Here is a 17,138-nt window from a genome sequence, read left to right on the forward strand (position 1 = left end):
TGGAAACATTAAAACATTATTTTCTTCCTAAGAAGTACATAAAATAATGAATACAATGAATGCTTTGAAATAGATGAAATATAGCATATTTCAGATTTACTAAATGTATTGAGTAGATATTCAGTATCTGTGCTTATTTTCAATCTTCTTGATGTATTACTTGTGTTAGTACACACCTGAAAATGTTTTATTTATCCTTTTCATAAGAAATATATTTTCCATTTATGGAATGAAACTTAATTAATCTATGCATTTATATGCAAATTGCATTAATCAATTCTCTTTATTTTTCTCTTACAAAATCAGTGGAGTTCTGAAACAGATATCAGTATTGCTACTCTTGCTTCTTCTTTTCTTGCATTGGCTTGAATATCAATTGTCCTACATGTTTTAAATATTTAGTGCTATATTTTAAGAGAGTTTTCTGTATATAATGCACTAAAAAGTTGATTTTATCTCAACATTAAAATTGGTTTTGTAAGATGAATTTACATTTAGTATGCACACATAAATATACATATAATGCATGTATACATATGTGATTTTACTTCATTCATCTTAGTTCATTTTATAAATTAATTTTTACTTGTTACCATCTTTTTTACTGTGTGCTTATTTTTTTGTTTTAAGTTTTATTCATCCTCATCTTTCCTCCAGTTAACTTGGAAAGTCTTTTAAGCCTTTCCATTTGTCAAGTGTTTTTGTTTTCACATACTCAATGTCAATAACCAATTAATATATTTCCACTATATCTAAGTACATCAACTCTATCTTACAACCAGAACATTCCACAGTTCCATGTTTCCATTACCTTGCATATGACATTGTATATGTCATTAGTTGCTCAGACTCCAATGCTAGAAGAAAAACTTTTATTATGCTTTTGTTTTATCCTCCTCAATCCAACACTCAAACCCTAGATTTTGCCAAAATAGTTTGGTAATTTCATTTACAGGTTATTATGCTATTATACTTTCTTTTGCCATAGGACCCTCTCTTATTTTTTTCTTTTTCTCTTCTTTTTTTCTTTTTTTTTTAAAGATGGACAAGAACAGTCAGACAGGGAGGGAGAGAGATGAGAAACATCACTTCTCCTTTGTGGAGCCTTAGTTGTTCATTGATTGCTTTCTCATATGTGTCTTGACCAGGAGCCTCCAGCAAAGTGAATGACCTTGGACTCAAGTCAGTGACCTTTGGGCTCAAGCCAGCAACCATATGGTTATGTCTATGATCCCATACTTAAGCCGGTGATCCCGTGCTTAAGCTGGTGAGCCTGTGCTCAAGTCAGAGACCTTGGGGTTTCGAACCTGGAACCTGAACATCCCAGCTTGACACTTTATCCACTGTGCCACTGCCTGGTCAGGTACATATGGACCCTTTTATTTCAAGAAAATGTTTTCAAATAGCAATTCAAGTCTTTTATCCTGAGGAAATATTTACTTTATTTCATTATTGTTTTCCTTTGTTTTGTTCCTCAGAGAAAGTATCTGGGCTCTTAAATCTTTGTATTATCAATCCCTTATCTTTGTCTTTGAGGATATAATGTAATTTTTCAGGATTCAGGAATATCTGGCAGGTCATTTCATGTAAGGACTCCAAATGGCAAGGTGGTATCCTACTCAAATAGGGTGAAATGCTTTCTGAGGGCTCCCCTTTCCTGGCCTTAGAATATGAATTTTATTTTAGGTTTCTTCCTTCTGTTTCTGTGTCAGATCTTGGTTCATCAGAGAATAAATTCTTTTTCATGTGAGCTCCCTTCCAAATAATAACTTACCTCCTTTCCAGTTTTATCTGCTTTTGCTGACGCATTAATTTTTCATGATTTGGAAGAAATAATATGTGTAAAAGAATGTAAATAAATTGAAAATCTCAATAGATAAGGTAGTTAATGAAGTTGCATTAAATGATTATTTTAATACTATTAAGAAATGCATTCTATTTAACATCTATATTTGACACTATTCTTATATGTTGCTTAAGGTATACCAAGCAGAGAAGTTTGGAACAATATTTTTGAATATCCATTTGAAGAGTCAGCATTTAACCATGCAAATAGATTAATTTCACAGTTAAAATTACAGCACAAACATCAATGCAATACAAGTAGACTCTGATATTTGTAACAAGTTAAAAAGTACCTGTCTGTGACTCTCATAGCATAAAAATTATGACCTTTCTATCATTGACACTTTTTACTTTTCCTTTAAAGTAAATATTGCATATTTTCTGAATCCTCCTTTCCCAGTGTTATATATATAAATATGTAAAATATATTTAATATTTTATAAAATATTTTATTAAAATATATAAATATTAAAAACAACATATCCATCTACCACTATTAAATTTTTTTAAAGATTAGTCTCTTAAAATTTAAATGTACCTTCTTTTATTGATTATCTTTTGGATTGTTGATATCACGGTAGATCCACTATGACTCTTATAGTTATAGCAATGAATTACCAACCTTGATACTAATAAGTTGTCATAAATAATATTCAAGATTTATCCAAAATAAATCAAGAAGCACCAGATTCTGAATAATATAATTGCCCCATGGGTTATTTTTTGAGATCTTATATTGTAAAACTACTAAAATGAACCAAACAGCTAATGTGTATAAATAAAAATTAGTAAACTTAATATTTCTATTTTACTTGTTATAGGTTTTAAAATGTATGTTTTAAGTAATGCAGTACATATGGTGATTCTTAAATACATGTATTGAACTTAAATTCAATGTAAAAGGTCCACTCTGAATATTCCCACAGAAGATTCATTCTAAATTGATAGTGTTAGCAATAAGTCCACACAATCAGTGCTAGTCCCTTGAATTGTTAAAAACCAAATATCATAGAAAAGCATTATAAAAAGTAAAGATACTCCTACCTTCTTCTTTAAGTGGAGAATGATATACCTACAGTATTTATGATATGTCATAAAGATTTCAATTACATGGCTACTAGAGAAACAGAAAATACCATAAATTTAGGAGTATTCATTAAATGAATATTTTAGAATCTTAAGCTGTATTGAAACTTTAAATGTAGTGTTGATAACAAGGTGGGTGAAGATTTCCAATTGATATCAAAACATTGTTTCGGTTATAATTGATTTTCTTCACAGTAAAATCAATATTTCTTTCTTGCTTTTATTGTGCACAGGAACAGCAAACAGTGACGAGTCACATGAATGTCCTCCTGATTTATTTATCTAATCATAATCAATATAGCTGATCAATAGTGCTAGAAGACCTATTTTCTATCTAAACATTTATGTTTTCCTTTTGAAATTATTCAGCCATATGGGTGAAAATTTGTCTTTTTTTCCTGGAACCAAGAAGCTAGAAAATATACCCCAATTTAAGGCTGTATAAAGTATTGGGGCCAAGGAGTTGATGCTGCAGAACTTTGTCCTGCTACTCCACTCAGGGCTTTACTGGGTGACTATGGTTATTCAGACACATGCTTTACAATCTATTCAGCAAAGTGAGTCAGAGTCTTGACAGCATTTATTAGGATTTCTTTACTATCTGTATACTCTGAAAATGACATTTTTAACTAAAGATACCCTCTTCCCAGTGAATTGGGCCGTGGACTGTTTGTTTTTTTTTCCTGTATTTTTCTGAAGCCGGAAACGGAGAGAGACAGTCAGACAGACTCCCGCATGCGCCCGACCGGGATCCACCCGGCACGCCCACCAGGGGGCGACGCTCTGCCCACCAGGGGGCGATGCTCTGCCCCTCCCGGGCGTCGCTCTGTTGCGACCAGAGCCACTCTAGTGCCTGGGGCAGAGGCCGAGGAGCCATCCTCAGCGCCCGGGCCATCTTTCCTCCAGTGGAACCTCGGCTGTGGGAGGGGAAGAGAGAGACAAGAGAGGAAGGAGAGGGTGAGGGGTGAAGAAGCAGATGGGCACTTCTCCTGTGTGCCCTGGCCAGGAATTGAACCTGGGACTTCTGCACGCCAAGCCGACGCTCTACCACTGAGCCAACCGGCCAGGGCCGGCCCTGGACTGTTTTTAATGTTTATTTTATTGATTTTAGAAAGCAAGGTAGGGAGAGAGAAAGACAGGAACATTGATATGTTCCTGCATGTGCCCTGACCAGGGGTCAGATCTAAGCAATGCCTTCACTTTAGGAAAATGCTCTAACCAACTAAACTATCTGGCCAGGGTGGGCCTTGGACATTTGGGAGCTCCTGTTTACAAAAAACTGGGCAAAAATTAATGTCAAATATGTTAACACAAATTTTCTTTGAAAGTAGAAAGGTATTTAGAAAATGTTACTATGATTAATATCTAATTATGTAATTAAAAAATGGTAACTTTTTTAATTAAATAGATTTTATAAGGTACTCACAATAAGAATTTAATTGTGATAGCCTTTGTATAGACTTGGGTATGTACTTGAAGGTTTTTGACTATTAATTTTTTCAGTTACAAAGGTAATATGTGAACTCCAAGGCTGTTGTGAAAAATGGGCACATGTGAAATATCCACCGGAGTTCTGGCTGTGGATCTCAGAAGAAGGTTGTAGAGCACAAGGATCTACCCATGGAGGTATACCTTCTGAGGGATTAAACAATGGTCTTTTTCAGAGCAACAGGGGAGCATACACGGCCTGATCATGGGATCTTTCTTGATACTGTTAACCCTCAATGCCAGTAGGTCATTTCAGTTGAATAAAATGAAAGATGAAAGAAGAAAGAATGAGGAAAGAAAGAGAGAAAGAAAGAAAGAAAGAAAGAAAGAAAGAAAGAAAGAAAGAAAGAAAGAAAGAAAGAAAGAAAGAAAGAGAAAGGGAGGGAGGGAGGGAGGAAGGAAGGAAAGAGGAAGGAAGGAAGGAAGGAAGGAAGGAAGGAAGGAAGGAAGGAAGGAAGGAAGGAAGGAAGGAAGGAAGGAAGGAAGGAAGGAAGGAGGAAGGAAGGAAGGAAGGAAGGAAGGAAGGAAGGAAGGAAGGAAGGAAGGGAGGTTATTTCAGAGGTTAAGGAAATGAGACATAATGAATTGTGATCCAAAGTTCCTGATATCTGTAATCCAGTTAGCAGGACATCTGAAGTCAATTTATGAACATTCAGTCATTTTCTTTGGGTATAAAGAGAAAAAAAGTATGTACCAGCTAGAAATTCTGCTGTCATTTCTCTTATTCATGGATCAACAGCAGGATTCAGACAGAACTCATCTTATTCAAATATAAATAATAATGAGAAATGAATCAACAGAGGCTCTAAACAACAAAAGAGGGAGAATATATATTAAAACATTTATTAAAGTATACCAGATTATCTTAAAAAAAGAAAGGTATGCTATGTCCTTAAGCAAGAATTCTTAGTGTTACAGAGATTAAGGTTTCTTCCCCAAATTATCTATTTTTAAGGGTTCATCAAATTAGTATAACAATTTAACAATTTTTAGGATGCAGAAAACCTAAAAGGTTTTGAAAACTAAAAATAGTTCAGATAGTTTATTTTACAACAGTATTAAGAAAAAATAAAATTATGAGAAGAAGCAAAAATGGTCTATCATATAAACTTTTTAGTATGGTATAGTAATCTATACATTTAGCTCAATAAAAATAAAAAATTCTACAGCATTTTTTGAACTTCAGTAGCATATTTTAATGTTCATGTTTAAAAAATACTCTTGCAACAATATCAAAGAAAGTACTAAAATTAGTAAGAGACCAGTTATTAACGTATATTAGAACTCGCATATACAATTTAATTAAAATAATGCAGTATTGTTAAATAAACAGTAAAGCATAAAATAAGATAGTCTATACATATACTCAAATTCATATATAATAAAAGTCTTATTGCTTATTAGTGGGGGAAAGATGGATTGTTTTATAAACACTGTTTATAGAACTAGCTTTTCTCAGAAGAATGTAAATTTAGAGGTCACAAGAGAAAGATAGAAAAATTTACCTGCATATAAATATAAAATTATTGTATTATATAGTAAAAAATACAATAGAAGATGTACAAAAACACCAAGGAAACCAGACGTATATTATAACACATACAATATTTTAATCTTGTAGCAGGTCTTACAAATCATTATGAAAAACAAGCCAAAGAAAGATAGGCAAAAATAGAATCAGCAATATTGTGGTAAAGAAAATACAGATGGTCCTTAAACATTTGAAAAGAATTTAGTCTCATTTAAAACATTATAAATGCTAATAAAAATGCAATTGGAGAACTGTTTTCCCATGTACAAGACTGGCAAAAATAAGAGTTTTATCCTTTTCCTGTGAACTTGTGTATACAGAAGCATTCTCAAATATTGTGTCTGGGAACAATTTGGCAATGTTTAGCCAAATGCTTACACACTTTGAAATGGTAATTTCATTTATAATAATTTATTGTACAGCTTTGCCCATACATGTGTACAAAAAAATATCACATAGATGTGTACAAAATAATATACATTATTTCATATACATATGGTATGTTCATGTGTTTGAGGGTCAGAGGACATATGTCACAGACAGAGGTATTGTGTCTCTGCTAGGAGGTCATGAACTAAAGGTGGGTATTGCCTTTTATGGATCTAGGGGCCCCTAAGACAGAGAGAGTAAGGAAAGTTTATGAGTGGGAAAGTACTAAGTAAAAAAAAAAAAAAAAATGAATTATTCACTGTCCTTAAGAAGGCCAACTTTTGGAAATACATGTATAAGACATCCAAAATTCAAATTCATGGAAAATCAAGAAACTTATATTTGTATTCAATCATGCCTGCTTTTCAGACCATCTAGTTTTTAAAAATTCAAATAAAATAAAAGTAACTTGTCCTCAGTTTTCAGTCTTTTCTGAAGAACAGGAACAATATTTCATCGGAACACAAGAAAAATGTGTTTGCCATTTATCCTTCCCCCCAAAATTTGTTCTTTTTCTTTTACATTGATAGGAAGTTATGAGACATTGAACAATAAAACAATACAAAAATATAAATTATAATTATAAAATACTTAACTAAAAGGAAGGGCACAAGCTATCTTTTGAGATACTTAAGTGAAATAAAGAAACTTTTTAAGTTTAATTTTTATGTGTAAAGTAACTTTTATGCATAAAAGAATTGCTACTTTCTTTTAGTGCTGATACAGTAATGCTGCCATTTTTCCTCTAGTACCAAATCAAAAAAGGTCAATGTAAGCCTCTCTGAACTCAGTGTCACAGATATGGAATTTTCATTCTGAAATCATCTGAAGATCTTGAGGCCACTATTCTCATTTCTTTCATTCTCTTGTTTCAATATATTATTAATTTATTATCCTTTAGGTTTAATGGTTACAGGTAATTTTTGTTTCTCTTTTATATGAATAGTCCTCCTTGACTTCAGGACATCTTTTTTCACAATTATTAAAAATTGTTTCTTTGAGCTTTTCATAGGGCATCATGTTTTCTGAACAGGAAAACCTAAGAATCTTTATTTATATAAGACCACTCTTATGTAGTAAATACAGGTCTGCATACCTGAATTCTTTTGACTATAGCACATACAACCACAATAAATAGACTTTCTTCCACTGACCACTGAATAATGAACAACTCTATAGCACTTAATTTTTATTATTCTAGTTTTGGCAATGACTTTTCAGATATTGCCTTTCATCTACTTTAAACCAAACCGAAACCCAAAATCCTTTTGTTCTCTACAGCATCTATCTTAGATAATTTATCTCACACATTTTTTTTACTTTATGCAAATATGCTTTTTCAAAATACTAAATAGCTATCTCTTTGTCTCAACCTGTAAAATAATCCTGCTTGATGAATCAATAAAATGTCATTCCCTCTCCAAAGCCATTGAGAAAAACAGCAAATACATAAAAAAAATAACAAATATTTGATTAATACTGAATTTGTCTGTATTGTTGCCATAAAAAATTACCACAAATTTAGGAGCTTAATATTCGATCAAGTTATCTCGTAGTTCTGTAGCTCAGAAGTCTGGGTTGACTCAGCTGACACCAAGCTCCAGGTTTCACAAAACTGATACCAAGTTGTGGGAAGACTGTGTTCCTTGCTGGTGTCTCTCAGTATGAATCTGTATCCAAGCTTATTTTGATTATTGAAGGAATTTAGTGCCCACTGCTTTTAGGACTAATGTTCATATTTCATTTCTGTCTGTTGGTCAGAGAGAGTTTTCAGTTTCTAGGTGCCACCATGTTCCTTTTCTAGGTTGAACCAAGTTTAACATGAATGGCCTCATGAAAGAACTAGGTATTTTGATTCCCCAATCCAATGATCTAGACATGTACTGGAATGAGGGTATCATTTTAAATGTGAATTATATCCAAAAGTTTCAAAGAGAACAGCAATATGCAAAAAAGGTTGGAAACCAACCGATGAAACTGGAGCATACCAACAAGCATTTGTTGCTCATAATATAGGAATTTTAAATGCAGGCTGAGTGCATGGACTTTCCCTCATTCGTCCATTGCTCTCTACTCCCCAGATTTAATGAATCGGATCATCAAACAAGAACCTCACTCAAGAACTGCAGCCAAGACCTCCTTCATTATCATGAAGACCTCCGTTGCACAACACTCTTATCTCACAGGTAGCACTTTAACAACAACCTGAGAACCGAAACCTACAGCAGCCAAGCCTAGTGTCCCCAAGAAAATGGGCTCTAAACTGGAAGATGTTCTGATGGTGATGCTCTTGCTCCTCTGGGCATAACTGACCCATTTCTTTCTTCGGTGTCCCATGGAGCTTCCAGATAAAGCAATATGAGCACAGAAGAAACTGAGCATGCTTGGTAGCAAACCTCCTTGCTCTGCATTCTCACACTCCTTCTTTCTTGATTTGTAGATTTAATAACTGACCTGAACGGGTTTACTTGATATTTCCCTTCACTATGAAAACTTCTTTCATGTTTTACCAGTCAATAGCCCTGGATATATTTTACTTTTATAATTTTGTGAAACAGATGTATTTATTGTATTTTACACCAACAAATGTCTCCGAAGTATTATACAATAAGTATGAAGTGTCTGTGAACTGAATTCACCCAGATGTTGGCTTTCTGAGCAAGAGGATTTTGCATTAAAGAACCTTAAGTTCTTTTTTATTCAGGGGAAATTTGGTTTCAGATTTTTATGCCTGTGACTTCTTTGGAAAGTAATTGTAAAGTTCAATTGAAAGACTGTAAAACATCCAAAAAAAAAAAAAAAAAAGGCAAAGGAAACAGAGAGAAACAGAGAGAGCAAAGAAAAGAAGAAAAGACATTCCTGCCTTAAAGAAACAGTACTCCTATTGCAGTACTCATCTTTAAACTGCAAACTACTTAAAAGAAATATTATATTCCATAAAAATATATGCAGCCATTTTCATGAGGATTGTCTGGTTAGAAAACATAGCTGATACCTTACTTAGATGCAAGTGAAATTGAAGTGAAACAGACCAAGGATCTGAAACATGAGGTCTAATTGTTCACTCAGTGTGTTATAATTTTCCTCATAAATGAAAATGATTCAGTTTTTCATAAGATACATTTTTTTTGTAGTTTTCCGAAGTTAGAAGCAGGGAGGCAGTGAGACAGACTCCCATATGCGTCCGACTGGGATCCATCTGGCACGCCCACCAGGGGGCGATGCTCTGCCCATCTGGGGTGTTGCTCCGTTGTGGCCAGAGCCATTCTAGGGTGCCTCCTGTCCTCAGCGCCCAGGCCAACTTTGTTCCAATGGAGCCTTGGCTGGGGGACAGGAAGAGAGAGATAGAGAGGAAGGAGAGGGGGAAGGGTGGAGAAGCAGGTGGGCACTTCTCCTGTGTGCCCTGGCTGGGAATCGAACCTGGGACTTCCACACGCCAGGCCGACACTCTACCGCTAAGCCAACGAGCCAAGGCCTTTTATAAGATACATTTTATTTTTAAATAAAAATTAAGGTCCTCTCAAAAAGGAGGAAATCATTGAAGTTGTACTTTTTATTTTTTCAATTTTGTTTTTTAAAAGAATACCAAACAGGGTACATTACTAATTGGCTTTACTCTTTTACGTATTTTTAAAGTATGTTTTATTCTTCATTTGATTTGTAAAGGTTGTTTTTTACCACAATTTTTTCAATATGTTTATATTACTATGTAAACATATGAATCTTAAAAAGGTATGTTTTCAATATTTTTTACAATTAAAAAAAGAAATAAATGCCTAAGTTTAACTTGCATTGTTAAAATACCTACATGACATATACTTCAGACATGTATAGCTTTTAAAACTTTATTCTTCACCTAAATATTCCTTGACATAAGAAAGTGGTGTTATTTTTTAAAACAAATTTAACTTACAACAGAATGTGTTACAAGTTTGCAAATGCAGAGTAAAGTTCCTAGATTTATGGAACAAAATCAGATTGTCTATTTATGTCTTTAGAAAGTTCTATTTTCTACATTTTATTTACCTGTTAAATATTTATTGTGGTTTCAGTGTAATGGCACTCTAACTTATGAAAAACTCATTATCTAAGACAGTAGTCTTGAAAAACAAAATAAATTTGACTACCCATTTCAGATTTCTTTATTTGATTGTCCAAAGTCATAGATTATATGATTTGGCAAGAAATATGACTTAAGCCACTCCATAAAATGAAAATATAGCAATGCTATCAGTCAAGAAAATGTATAATGATAATAACAATTTTTATTTTTATCATATCAAAGTTTATTCCTTTTACCTTCTATACCAATATCCAACATCCTATTTTGACCATGTGGCTAAAGTAAATGGCATTATGTAAATGAATGGCAAAGGTTGTTACATAGTACATTTGCTTTTCTTGAAGAATATTTTCCTTTGTTTTTTTTACTGTGCCAACTGTTTTTCATCTTGCTGACAAGTACTGCTCTAATGAAAAATAAAATATGATTATCTGAAATCATTCATCTACCTTTAAGTCATTATTTTAAAATATTAGCAAAATTTAAAAGCCACACAGAAATTTCTAAAGAGCCAAACACAGTTTCTGCATGGCACAGATTTTCTTAATTACTACTATTGTGTTTCTATACCCAGACCTCTTATAATAGAAAATTCCTGGGAATTTAGTTATCTTCATAGACACTTTATGTATTTTATTTGATAAGCATCTATATAACATTAACTCTATACAAGGTGGTAGTCCAAATGCTTCTTATTTTTTAAAAAAATTCTCTTTTTAAAATTTAAAAAAATTATTGATTGTTTCTAGAAAGAGAGAGGAAGGGAGGGAGATAGAGAGAGACAGGAATATCCATCTGTTTCTGTTCCTGTATGTGTCTTGACTGGGGATCAAACTCACAACTTCCACATTTCAGGATGATGTTCTAACTAACCAACTGAGCTATCCGGCCAGGGCCTAAGTATTTCTTGAAGATGAGATAGTCTTATTATATCTATCTATAAGTGAAGGAAGTAATGCATAAAGAGCTTTAAGTATTTGATCAAGTGTCAAAACTTGGCACAGCCATTTAGACAGAGGTATAAATTGCAAAATAAATTATGCCTACAGCCAGAAAAATGCTAAATGGAGTGAGAGTTAAATATTTTTACATATTTATTTATATTAATTTCTCTTTAAACAAGTTTTGTTGACATATAATATTTATAGCACTATAATGAATTGTTATTCTCAGTGAGATATTCCTCCAAATATAAATTGATATAGTGTGGTGTTAAAACACCATGACATTTTTATTATAACTAATTGTACATAAGACTGATTCATTTTATGGTACTAAATATACAGTACTTTCTCCACTTCCAATAATGAAAGAAAAATACTGCAATTAACACATGTAATTGGTAAAAAAATGTTACATATCTTGGGTACATCTCTTATTAACCCACTGTTACTTTTTCTTGTTTTTATGTGTCTGTTGTTTTTCTGTAGGTAGCTAATACCTAGATATAGTTTAGCATATATTTTGTTTTTCTTTTCAAAGAGCTCAAGAGTGTTTATTTTCAAATTCATTTATATTTAGGGACAAAAAAATATAATGTATTTAAGATGTTCTCTATTCAGTTGTGTTACTAAGAAACTGAATTTATATTTCTCAAGAATACCATAAACATTCTGAACTTTCCAGTTTATTTGTAATGTCTGTTCATTGTCTGATGAAAATGTGACTGTACTTTTAGTATCTGAAGGCTTCGCTTTATTAGTTCAACTTAAACAAGTTCTTTTTATTTTTTTTAATTATAGTTGACATTCACTATTATATTATTGATAGTTTCAGGTATATAGCATAATGCTTAGACATTCACATAATTTATTAAGTGATCATCCCAAGAAGTCTAATATTGACCTGGCACCATACACAGTTATTACAATATGTAAAGCCAGTAGCCACAACCACCATCACAACAGCCTGGCCCATGCAGGTTCGCAGTTTTTTTTATTAAATAATTTTATTTTTTTAATGGGGCGACATCAATAAATCAGGATACATATATTCAAAGATAACAAGTCCAGGTTATCTTGTCGTTCAATTATGTTGCATACCCATCACCCCAAGTCTGATTGTCCTCTGTCACCTTCTATCTAGTTTTCTTTATGCCCCTCCCCCTCCCCCTTTCCCTCTCCCTTTCCCCCTCCCCCATAACCACCACATTCTTATTAATGTCTCTTAGTTTCACTTTTATGTCCCACCTACGTATGGAATAATGGTAAACTGAAAATAGAACTATGTTATGACCCAGCAATCCCTCTACTGGGTATATACCCCCAAAACTCAGGTTCGCATTTGATTCGCACAGTTGGTAATGAAACAACGGAGCCAAAAACTGGTGGGCCATTACCTTTAATCCTAGCTTGCACCCGGTGGGCAAGTAAAAACACACACTGGGCTCCAAAACCCACTCATTCAGTGATCACAAAGCTACTGACTTATCTGAGTTTCCTAGAATCAAAGGTTTCTAGATCACTAGCCTTATTCACCTCTGTTCCCCATCTCCTTTTCTCTGCACAAACTGGCTTCTTCAGCATTCCTCCATCTTCGCTGCCTCTCCTCTCCTCCACGTGGCCTTACTCTGCTCTCTTACAGCATCGGCTCTTCCTTCAGCACTCCACCATCTTGGCTTATTCTCCTGGCATCTATGTGGCCTTTATCTTCTCTCCTCTCTGCTCTCTGCCCTCCTCCTAGAACGCAATCACTCTTCTCTCAGAACAATGTGATCTCTCTTCATTTTAAAACCTTTTGGCATGAAAGCCCTCCCCAACACACATTAATACAATCACGCCTATCCCAAGCAGTCACCTGGGCGATGGGCTTCCACATGGGCAGCGGGCTTCCACGTGGGCAGTGCCATTTTTAACAAAGTGAGTATAATATATTTTATCTGCCCAACACAATATTATTGACTGTATTCTCTATACTGTATATCCCTGTGACTACTTTGTAACTGCCAATTTGCACTTCTTAATCCCTTCATCTTTTTCACCCAGGTCTCCAAGCTTCCTCCTGTCTGCACAAGTTATTTTTAAACAAAATAAAATAAAGATTTGGCCCTTCATTGAGATGATTAAGGGTAATATGTTATATAAAACCAGCAAAGTTGTGTGTCATAGTTAGAATGATATACTCTTCGAACTTCTAATACTTTGTTTAATAAAATGTTACCTAAAAATTTGTCTTTCTCCTTTTCTAATTATTAGATTTCAATATCCTTTAAAAGAAAAAACTTCAATTCCAACCCTGAAATTAATAACATTAGAGCAAAGCTCAATAGATGTCAGCTATAAAAAAAAGAAAAAGACACCTGCAAATATCTAATTAAATAAAGCTAACATAATTTACCAACAGAAATTTATAATTTTAACTTTTCCAGGTGGTAGTTTTAGGGCATCATTTAATACAATAGCTTGTCATCCAAACAACAATCAAATCAAAGACTATTAGCTAATACTCAGTAGGAAACTAAAGGTTTGAAAAGTGTGCTAAAGCATTCCTGAGGTAAAGATTGATGATTATTTTATCTAAACAAATATGAGTGAGATTTATTTTCTTTCAGTGTCTATGTGACCTGAATATCAAGGCTATAGACTCATTGCCCTGTAGTTTGTTTTTAGTATAAGACAGCTATAGTGAGTAAACTTCTAGGGAGAGAATTTAACAGCACTTGAAATTCAATTACATTTCCAGATTTTAAAAAATGTCTACCTAAGACTCATTATATAAATGTACTCATTATGAAAATCACTGAACTATGGCATATGTGTGTTTATTTTATTAAAAAACAAACTCTTCCCATTCAATAAGCAATCTTGAGTGAAAACAATAAAAATTAAGTTATTTATTGACAAAATAATTATTACACATTAAAAAGCAGTATAATGAACCATAAAATTATAATTTGTTATTTCCAAGGAATAGTTTTCCTGATGAATTAAAGGATAAGACAGAAGTGGTTACTTCTTAACACCATATGTTGTAAAGTACCATACCTCAATTCCACGGGTTTATGTAGAGACACCAAGTCCAGATGAATTTTTAAGAGTTTTATTAAAGGAGGAGATTTATTAGCTATGCCAGCTGTATATGGCTGACATGGGGCAGCAGACCTAAATTGTGTGCAAGCCCCAAAAATATTTCAGCAACCATTTATATACCCTTGATCACACATGGGCGGAGGAGAGCATGATATCATGGTACAAGCTGACAACATTTGTTTAGGGGATACACAGAAACATTAAGACTTGCAAGGTAACACAATCAAAGATGTTTACAAATCTTTTAGGGTTCATCTTCCCTCACTAGCCTAGAGGTATTTTACTCTCAAGATTCCAGAAAGGGGGAGGAACTACAAACAATGAAAGGTGGTATGTAAATTCTGCCTCCTATTGAAAGAGAAGAAGTTTCTCAGTTAACTTTTATTTTAGATTTAAAACTAAATGACCCATTGTTCTTGCAAGCCAGAAACTTCTACTTTCTTTTCCTTCCCCTCCCCAAAGCAAGGACGGGACAAGAAAGCCTGACAGTAAAGCCTGACCTTTCCTCCTAGAATATCAGTATTAATTTTCCAGCTTTCTGGTACCTTATAACATGTATTGTGTGTTCATTCTGCCAACCTGAAACCTGTATAATTGTTAACCAGTGTCACTTAAAATTGAGGAGCCACTGAGCCATTTCACCCGCAGGTGTTGTAAAGTACCAAAGGCTACAGAATTAATATTAATATTTTAGGAGGCTTGGAGAACATTTTGTTGATTTGGGTTAAGGTGTGCAGAGAAATTGTGAGAATAGTCTCTGTACTGTGTGATTGGCATAACCAGGATGGCCCTTGGCATTGTATTGTAAATGCAAGGGGAGGAAAACATGGATTCCCAGACATTCCACCACACCTGTGGGTAAAGGGGTGAATGGCTAGCCAGGTGCAGGAAGAGAAAAGCCAAAATTAACATTTTCTTATAGCAATGAGCCATTTGCGGGCATTTGTCCCCACCAAAACTACCTCTCCTATGTAAATGCATGTGTGACTCTGGACAGAGAGATAGCAGATAAACACTAGATAATATAGGAAAGCCTTTAATATGTAAAGAGACATCTTTATACCATTGTGTTGACTTGTAAATTTTGTTTTCTCCAAAATGATGTATGGTTTGCAAATTGAACGTGGTCCTATCATGTTAAAGGACATATGACTATAACCAATAGCGGTAAGGGGCTCCTAATTGCAATTTTTGCTTCTGTACTTCCCACTTACAAAACTATAAAAACTAAGTAGAACAAAGGGCTGGCACGCTCTCCGTCAGATTTCTGTCGGAGTTCCCGCCACTTGGCCAAGCTAGACAATAAAGCTTTGATGTGTAAACGATGGACCTTGTTCCTGTCTTCCATATTTTGGGTCCCTCCAAATTTGGATAAACAAAAATAATTTAATTAAAAATAAAATAGTTATTTCTTTGAGCATAAATTCTCCGATAACTATTTAGACTTTTAGAAATAGTTTAATATTTTTAAAGCTCTGAGCTATACTCCAGACAATATCACCTCTGGGCAGATTTTGTTGGTGCCCCACCTGTATTCTCTTGGCCTTTATAATTTCTAGCCATTTTTGGTTAATTCCAATAGACAACACCTGTGAACCTATGTCCTTGAGTTTTTCTGGATGAAAGAGCTTTGTCCACAGGCAAGGCATGTAAGAATTGCAGGAAGTTATACCCATCACCCCTCAGAAATATTCTACAAATTACTTAGACACAAATTAGAAAAGCACTTATTAAAAAACCATTGTTAAAACAAAACAAAACAAACAAACAAAAAAGTGTACTAGAGTCCTGACCAAGAAGGCTTTACAGTTTTTCTATTTTTAACTAAGCTTCAGATAGGTTTTTTGCTTATTTTGGGTCCTTGGTATTCCTTTTCTTATTGTACTGCTTTAGAAAAAATTTAATTGCGAATTCCTTTTCTGTCTCTTTGAGGTCTAAATCTTTTCAAAAATCCTCTTCATAGTTTTACAATCTTAGTCTTTTCAAAGGTCTAGGAACCATCTCTTTGATATGGAATCATCACAAATATAGGGTCCTTGTCTTCTAGTTTCTTCTGAAAGGTAGAAGCTCAAATAAATTGGCTTACAAGCTTTTTCTGAAGCTAAAAGTAGTTATTTATTAGTTTTCAGGCATCCTGATGGAGAATTTTCTAATGATGCAGGTAATCACAAAGGATATCATATGTTGTACATTGATGCTTGTGGAAATTCTAAAAGATCCACATAAATGACTTGAAATTCCTCCAATTTAACCCTTTAAGTAGTAAGGTTTTTTTTCATGCTCACTCACCCCCAGAGTGAGTTTTCTTTTTCAAAAAATAAAATCAGCTCTAGTTACAGTTTTGTTAAATAAAACCATGTTTGTTTGATAACCAATTTATGGAAACAAGAAGAACATAAATTTGCCTTTTTTTAATGTTGCCTTACACATTTTTAAAATAAACTAAACATACTCTGGATATTCAGGAGGCACGAGGATGTACATGAACATTCATACTACTCAAAGGGTTAAAGATAGATTCTCACTTCTCTTTCTTCAGTATGTGCTGAACTTAGTTACTTGATTCTAATTAAGAGTATGTGGTAGAAGTGACTGATTTGTAAGGCTGCAGTATGATCTAATGGGCTTCCACTAGGCTATCTCTATCTTGGGGTGCTAATCCTAGAAA

Source organism: Saccopteryx leptura, chromosome 6, assembly GCF_036850995.1.
Source record: "Saccopteryx leptura isolate mSacLep1 chromosome 6, mSacLep1_pri_phased_curated, whole genome shotgun sequence".
In the NCBI taxonomy this organism is placed as follows: Eukaryota; Metazoa; Chordata; class Mammalia; order Chiroptera; family Emballonuridae; genus Saccopteryx; species Saccopteryx leptura.